This window comes from Athene cunicularia (assembly GCF_003259725.1).
Source record: "Athene cunicularia isolate RWA chromosome 4 unlocalized genomic scaffold, athCun1 chr4_part1, whole genome shotgun sequence".
Taxonomy (NCBI): domain Eukaryota; kingdom Metazoa; phylum Chordata; class Aves; order Strigiformes; family Strigidae; genus Athene; species Athene cunicularia.
The window spans coordinates 19611613-19620181 of record NW_020799098.1 but is presented as its reverse complement, the minus strand read 5'-3'; the positions used below and the strand labels follow the sequence as shown (position 1 = coordinate 19620181).

General features: G+C 36.7%; 1 protein-coding gene across 2 annotated transcripts in view; it reads right to left on the bottom strand.

Moving 5' to 3' along the window:
* The window catches only part of RBPJ (recombination signal binding protein for immunoglobulin kappa J region), a 36350-nt gene extending 30787 nt beyond the window's left edge, over window positions 1-5563 (bottom strand). Inside the window, exons 1-2 of one of the 2 annotated variants that reach the window (XM_026847061.1) lie at window positions 5448-5563; window positions 4123-4177 (exon numbers count right to left, since the gene is read on the bottom strand). The gene's annotated coding sequence lies outside the window, so the exon portion shown is untranslated. The remainder of the gene's footprint in view (window positions 1-4122; window positions 4178-5447) is intronic. The other variant, XM_026847062.1, reaches the window with a different exon arrangement.
* Window positions 5564-8569: the final 3006 nt, after the last annotated feature.

Below are 8569 nucleotides of genomic sequence, written 5' to 3'. Positions count from 1 at the left end.
GGGGGGGGGGGCAGGGCTTGAGTATGAGAAGAGCATTGATAGGAGGGGGTTGTGGGAAAAGGGGGCACAGTGCTTGCTGCAGGCCAGATCAAATGTTTCCAGGCTGGATGTCCCCCACTCCTGCTTTAAGCCTTCACGGACCCCTTGTGACAACATCACAGCCCCCCAGGGGTCTGCGAACCACAGGTTGACAACCACTGTGGACCTAGACCTTTCATACAGAGCCATGAAATTTGTGAAAGAATGTAGAGTTTGGGGTTGGAAAATGAGAAAAAAAGCCTTTTAAGGAAAGAAATTAAAATAAAGCAAGTAATTTCCAGGTATTTTTTATAAAACAACTGCTACATACCTGGAAAGAATTCCAAATGTATATTCAGCCTTTAGCACAAGATGACCCTCATAACAGGGCCTATTGCTTCTACCATAAATAACAAAAATACTTTTCAAAGAATTCAAGTTGCTATGTGATCAGTTATCACAAACCTATTAAACATGGTGTACTACAAGCTCACCAGTATGTGACATCACTAGGTTTACTTGGCCTACTGAGGTTATCTAAAATCTAGGAAAGTGAAATACCAGGTTTTCTAGTTTTATATTTAAAAGATTAATATAAAAGTATTCCTTGTCAGTCACTGAGACATCGTCTGAGAAAAGCTGAAAGAGATGGGATTCAAGTAGTGTGCTGGGACTCTTTTTCTCTCTTTCTTTTAACCCTCTATCCTCTGCCCATTTCCAGCTTCAATTTGCTTACCACAGACAAATCAGTGAGGAACTTCAGCACTGAGGAAAAGTCATAATCACAGACTTTAAACATGCTTAAAATTAGCAAAACTAACATATATACAACAGTGCCCACATACAGGACACACTGAATAGTTCTCAGAAGCTATCCCTTAATCTTTTCATTTGTTAAAAACATTTCATACAGGTTAAGCAGTGTACTGCAACCTACATGGTAAGACTCAGCTACTCCACATCCATCCTGTTTTGGTTTTGCAGATTTCTACATTTAGAATAACATGTTACATCAACAGTAAAAGCAAAGCAGCACATGTACATTTTAAAACACAGGAATTTTCTGTTAACGTGTGTATCTTTTTCTGCACACAGATTTCTGTGAATACAAATACTGGAAATATTTCTGTACATTCACCTACACAAACATATTTTCCTACAAACACTTTAGGACACAACTTCCAAGCAAAAAGATCATCTATCACTAGAAAACATTATCCTGTCTGGTGGTTTCACAGACACAAAGAGAATTGCTATGTATTAGAAAATGGACATTTATGATCCAGCAGACCCAAAAATTTCAGACAGTGGTTTCTGCTAAGTTTGGTCTATGAAATACACATCAAATGTAGCTGTTGATTCATATCACTTAATCTTTGTTTGCTGTTGGAGATAACATGTATTTAATTTCTGTAAGTGCACCTTATTCCACAGTGATATGCTTAATTTTTAAGTGAAGCTGAAAATACGGGACTGTTATGGTTTGCCAATGGTAAACATGCACAGCTCAAAAAAACGTTCTACAGGTTTAACACATGATTAAAACCTGAAACACCTAAAGGACACAACTTCTAAGACATTAATGCAAAAGATATAATTGGATATATGAATTCAGTTAACAGAAGTAAACACAAGCAATTAATATTACTTATGCTCAAATAGAACATTTCACATTTATCTTTTCCATGGATAAGGATATTGAATAAAGGAACCATTCAAATGGCTAAAACAAAAACCTTCAGAAAGGAAAATTTTATCTTCTCCAAAACAAAAATGGGTTTAATATCCACAGGTCTGATCATTAAGGGAAACAGAGACGGCTGTACTACCAGTAATATCCAGCACTAAAACTAAACAAACTAAAACAAACTAAAAGGAAAGAACTAAAACAAGCTTATATTGGCAAAAGAAAGGACAGGTAATGAAGTAACTCTTCTCTCAGCCACTCTATACTCCACAGAAGGCTGTATGGAATTGTAGGCTTTCTTCACAAAGTTCTGATCATATTTACTTTTCTCAGGCTATCCCCCTTCCATGTCCCATACGTATTTTTTCTTTGCCTTCCACTGCTCTTTATAGTTTGTTGTAACATAATGCCATACAGCCCTAACACGACACAGCCTACACTGTGTCTCTCAACTACTTTGGTTTTATCTGCAGAGCATCTTAGAGAAAGAAAGGAGTTTTTAAATCCTTAGACTACTTACACCCTAAACATTTTATGGTCTTCTACTATCTCCTTTAACCTAGCAGAACCACAGAAGTTGTTGCTGTGCTACTTCCTCAATAAAAATATTATTGTGGTTATTATTCAGTTCTAAGAAAGGTGTAGAAGACACTAAAGATTATACAGATCTATTACTTTGCAGTGATACATGTATCTTAAGAGTGCTCTTTTTTTGCTATGAACTTATTTAGATTTATGTAATATGACACGTAACTAAACACACAGATAAATGATGCATTTCAGAAGTTGTTCTTTCTATAATATCGCACATCTGAGGCACGGAAACTGCTGAAGAAACTACACTTATCTCCCCTGTTGCTCGCTCTAGGTGCAACCGTATTCGTAAGCGCAATCCCCTAGAGCTGATGAAGTCAGCAAAATGACAGATTCCAGATCACCCATCACGCTGCGGGCATTCATTGTTCAGGATGAACACACGCACTAACAGTCACATGCAGTCATCAACCCACTCTCACTTTTGCCTGCCAGCAGCACTTAGGCCCTGATTCTCATTAGGGTGTCTACTGTAATAAATACTGCTATAAAGACTTTGTCCTAAAGATCACGAGTTGAACTAAAAGCTAACCCATTTTTAAAAATAAATACAGTGTTCATATCCACACATAATGTACAAAGAGCCAACCTCAGCCAACCTGCTTTGAAATACTACTGACCCAATGTACCCTCCTTCTTATCCATTCTACAAAAGGAGATAAAATTAATTAGAACCTCACCAACAGAGAATGTCTAAGGGACATGAACAATGCTAACATTTCTCCTACTTCTAAAGTCCTTTTCTTCTCTGTAAAGAGTGAATGATGGGTGGTCCAGATGCACTGTGGCTCCTTAGAAGTAGGGGGCACAGCAACCCCTGAAATCACAAAACCAGGAAGTTTCTGATGATACACAAAACATTCCCTCACTTCCAAGAAAAAAAAAAACAAAAAACCAAAAAAACGACCCACCTGCTCCAGGGTGAATGCCACCAACCACGCACTATCACATCTTTGTACTGCATGATCCTGTACTGTTCCGGCCTACATTTAAAGAATTTAAGTCCTCCAGCACAGGGAATATGTTACGTGTTTGAAACAAGTCTTCTACTGTACAGCACTATATACACTTTTGGCACTATATCAAATAATACTGACATAAATACAATAGAAAAAGCTCTGCTTCATTTAGTCACGCCCTCTCACTGGAAGTCACTGGTTCAATTAGAAACTCCCTCTCCCTTTTCTGACCCACTTTCATCCTCCCACGTTGCTTTCATTATTGTCCTCTCTTTTCCAATCCCCATAAAAAGAAAAATCACAGAAACACCACGGCAATTTAAACACAGCCTGCACCGTATCAGTAAGTAGGATCCCTTCTAAACAACTTACAGAAAGTAAATAAATTCACTTCTTTATAGTAGTCCACCTACATTTGGAAGAAAACATCCAGTAAATCACTGTACTTGTACATGATTCTAAAAATCAAAGGTCTAGTCCAAAAAGGACATAATTTTAATCCAGACAGAACTCACACAACTCTGCCATGCTAAGTAAAAGCAAGGAAGTTAGTAACGACAGTTTACTTAAGAACAAGAAACTGCCTAAACATATATCTGGAGATATGTTTTCCCTGCTTTTGCTTTTTGCTGCAAGAAGCTACAGTAGCCCAAAGATCTCAAGTATACTAAATAACGTATATATTATCAACTTAAAGGATGCCATTAAAATGTTGGAATGGTGTAGAATGTGAGAAACATCATAAAAAATTACTCCATTTATTAACATCCCTTTATATTCACGTGCTATTATTTCTTTTATATTGACTCCCTAATAACGTTGGCTCAAATATTCGGTGGAAACTGCAGATTTGCACACACTTACCTTAGCAACTGAGTTATCAGCTTGAAAAATCAGCATGCCAACAGAATCTCAGTCCCTAAAACACAATATAATTTGGCTCAGCTATTGTAACTGCATAGGGAATGTGCAATATAAGGCTCATTAGTTTTATCTTCATCCAAACAAAAAAAAAGTGACTGTTAGAAAAATCAAAAACACAACTGCACATACGTCAGAAAATTAGCTACTAAAATAATGGTAAACTGCTAAAATTTTAAACAGTCTGAAGCATGCTTCCACATGTAAAGTCCCACATTCACAGCTTTTAGTGACAACTACTTTGCCCAGTGTACGTGTATTAGGATTGTTCTCATCCATCTAGCACAGTAATTCTCCCCTGCTGGATCTCACCTTGCACATCACGGGTGAATAGATATTTCACAAGTGAACTTGACTTATTTCTTAAGTAAGTGATTCCGTGTCCCCTACTAAACCATAATTTAAGTACCAGCATGTCTTTACAAAACAAGCAGCAACAAACAATTTCTTTTAAGAAATTAAATTTCTAAATATGGTAAGAATAGAGCTATTCCGTAATAAGGCAATGCTTTTGAGAGTTATCAATTGCCCATAAATGCAAATAAGATTTAGTCTGAATAAGGATTTTTTTTAATATGTATGAGGAATCAACTTTAATAAAGCTACTGTTTTACCTCTGTTGCCAGATTACTTGACAGAAGTCACAAATTAGACACAAGATGAGATTTTTTTCTAGACCACTTTTCTGCCAACATAGGAAACCTCCACTATACTATAGTACCTGAGAATTTGCTCAACCTTGCTTTCAATGGCTGAATGTCTGCAGAGTTTAGAGAGCAGCTGCTCCTCTTTAAATATACCTTCCACCCTTAACAAGAAGATAAGCATTCATCTTCTGTGCAGAAGGCAACTTAAAAAAAAACTTAATAAAAAAGCACAAAAACTTAAGATTCATTGTTTTTTTTGAATTGCCACCGTTCACTGTAATGACAAAAATACATCATAGAAGCAGAAATTGTGAATGATTTTGCAAGGAAGTGGTAAAGAACCATACTGAACTTGCAAAAGAGGAAGATTCTCAAAAAGCCAGCCTAACCTCACCAACCATAAAGGCAAATACGTATTTCTTTTGAACACATCTTAAAGAGATCACAGGTTACTGACAGGGACCATCATTGGTCAGCTCAAAATTTCTAACCATTGCTCTATTAAAGTAATAGATTAATCACTCTTTCACGTCCTTTTCCGTACTCTATATCCACATAAACAAAGAATCTTAATTACTACAGCGACAGCTTCCTATCAGCAGAAAAGCAAGGAGAACATACAATCTGTCTGTAAGGGGCTTACTGTCCCACTCCAAGCTCCTCAACCCATTTCCTCTGTATCACCTGCAGAGCTCAGACCTTCAGAGGGAGCCAACTCACACTGTCAATCCGTCACACCACTGATAAACTAGGAAGCAGGAGACACAGGGAAACCAGTGGGTTTGGTTGCAAAAAGCTATTTGGTCACCTCAGCAAAATCAGCTTTAACAGAAGCCAAGAGATTACACAGAAGGAGCAGCTAAGCTTGTTTTCTCTTACATTCTAGCAAGCCTTTAACTCTCATGGGAAAGAACTATATGTAAAAAAATAAAACACTGAAAAATTCTGCAAGGAAAATTACTTGCAAAAAAATGAGTCTTAAGCATAATTAAGAGATCTTACTGCAGACTAACATCCTTAGTCAAAATTTAGCTTAGGATAGTTATAAGACTCTCACCCCAAACGCAGTCAGAACTTAATGCAAAATGACAGCTAAGATTATTAGCATCTCTAAGGTTTAAGCAGACCAACTCTGACACGCCTTGCTGTGACAGTTTAAGTCACCACTGTCTCAAATGCCATTCCCACCTCTCTGCTAGGTCAGGGTAAGCAAACAGGTCTGTGTCCCAGCCGCTCCAGTTCACAGTCGGACTGTGGCTTCACAGGCAGCTGAGCTGATCTGTCAGCACCAAACAGAGGTCTTGCCTGCCAGTTTCTCCCTGGCTGCACGGACCTACCCTTACACACCAAACTCCAGTACTTCTTAGACCTTTCCACAGATAGATTCAAATCAGTAATCCAGAACAAAAACTATCTTTTGGGGGAGGAGAGGGATGAAAGGAAGGAAAGAAAGTTTACTCATTCATTTACTCATGAACCCAGAGTGCCAGAGCCATCACATTGCAATCAACAGGAACACTCAGATGAGAATGTGACCTCCCACTTTTGTGGCATCGCACTATTAGAAATCCGGTGCATCCATAGCTTCAGTTTAGACCCACATAATTGTGTTTTGAATAATAAAAACCCAACAATTCATACATTCCCTTTACTGATCTTGGTTTAGGAACTGTAAGCACTGGCAGCAATAGAATATATAGTACTTAGCCCACCAAAACAAAAGTTTCAAGAGCCACTTTTTAATATCTTTACTGTATTTATATACTTCTAAAATATATCTGTAAGAAATGGGGATGAATCCCTATCATCTTCCTCCTCCAGCAACTTGTCAGTTGAGTCAACTTTTCATGTTGTAGAATACTTTTTTTAAAAAACACACTATTATTACAGTCTGTACCCTCTCCTTTCACTCCCTTTCTTCCTTCAACTTCTGCATTGCTGTAATTCTTCAAAAAGCAAAATGGAAGCACCTTCTTATATCTGTTAAAAGGAAGCTGCTCGAGTTACATAAACTTACTTGTACGCAACTATGTCTTACCCGCTGATTTTAGACTTGTAAAACAATTCACAAATGCTATCAGTATGTAAGCAGAGAACAGGTTATCAATTCATAAGCAGGTTTCTATGCAAACAGTAATTTCCAAATTGGCAAATAAAATTCATCTTTTCAGTAGATTAAAATGATGACACAAAACCTGCGAATACAGATACTTTTTAACAAAGCTGTATTTGGCACCAACCTGTTTTAAAAAATTACAGGGTTTCCTAGACTTCAGGTATTTTCTTATTGCATCACCCAGGAATTATGTGGTTATACTAATACTAACTGGGCGCAGTTGCAAAATGAGTTGTCAGTATCCTAGAATTAATCAATCTTAAGTATATTGTTTCATAATTAAGTTTATGAATACATCGTGCCATTAATATAAAACCAGCAGCAATAAACACACATCCCAGAAAAGGGAGAATCAGAGGCTCTTTCAACTTTCTAGGGCAGCTAAATCATCTGGAGGCCATTCTTCATGGTCAATCTTTTTCACTGTGGTTGTGCTAAAAGTCTCCAATTGAGGAGCATTTTACATAGGCAAATTATGCTTAAACCTTTAAAGTCACATATCTAGACAGAAAAATTAGGTGATACACCCTCTGCAGTTAACAAATCTGTGTTTTAATAAAAACATAAATGTTTTAAAAGATTTAAAAGCTTTGGATTGTTTGTCATTGTTGTTGAATTGATTCATAAGTAAATTATTTCTATGTTTCTAAGAGATTAATTTATAAATCAGCTACAGCCCTTGCAATAGAACAGTCCTACACAGGAAAGATACAGAAATTCAGATTCCCATTTAAGAAATACTTGACTATTGAAAGAGAAGGAGGAAAATAAAGTATATTTCTGTTTAAATAACGTAAGCTACAAGTTCCTTTCAATTACCACTATTTCCATTTGCAAAACTCAAATATTTAAAAAAAAATTGCTAGAGAAATATAATCTCCACAATACCTATCATCAAATACAATAATACTTTTAATAAGTGTTGTTTGTGGTAAATGGGACAATGATTCCTGAACAAGATAAATTAAACAGACACTCCAAAAATACACTTTTACTCCTCCTATTCACAGTACATTTACAACAGCCATATGAAAAGATTAGATTACGTGTCTGGGATGTCAGCACCTTAATCATCCTTTCTTCTGGTATTATAATATTACAGTTTTCTGACATGTTACACATGCTCCTATTGTGCCCAAATAGCTTCTATGGGGCACTTTTCATAAGAAAAAAATAAATCTGCAAAGCAGGTATTATTGTCCATTTTTAAAAATGGAAATTGTGTGAATCATACTTAATTCAAGTAGGCTTGCTTTTCAGGTTTGTCAAGTTTAAACTCCACACAGATGCAAATTACTGGCAAAACTTCTCCCTGCATCTTAATGAGGTACACTATAAACTATGAAGCCAACTTGAAAACAAGAATGTTTCTGAGACAGATTTTACTTGACCTAGGTATTCTAAGTGTTTAAGGAACCAGTATTTTAAAATAAAGTTCTACCTAACAGCACTTAACTTCTGTATGATCTTGAACCCGTGACTGCTACAACACTAGTTTCCCAGAATAATGCATGTGCTGGCATAAATTTTTGTGTAAGGATTTTACTGCACGATAAGCGTGCCTAAGCAGTGTTGCGAAGACTCCCAACTGCTGAGTTCTGAACCCAACCTCTTTTCAAAACATTGT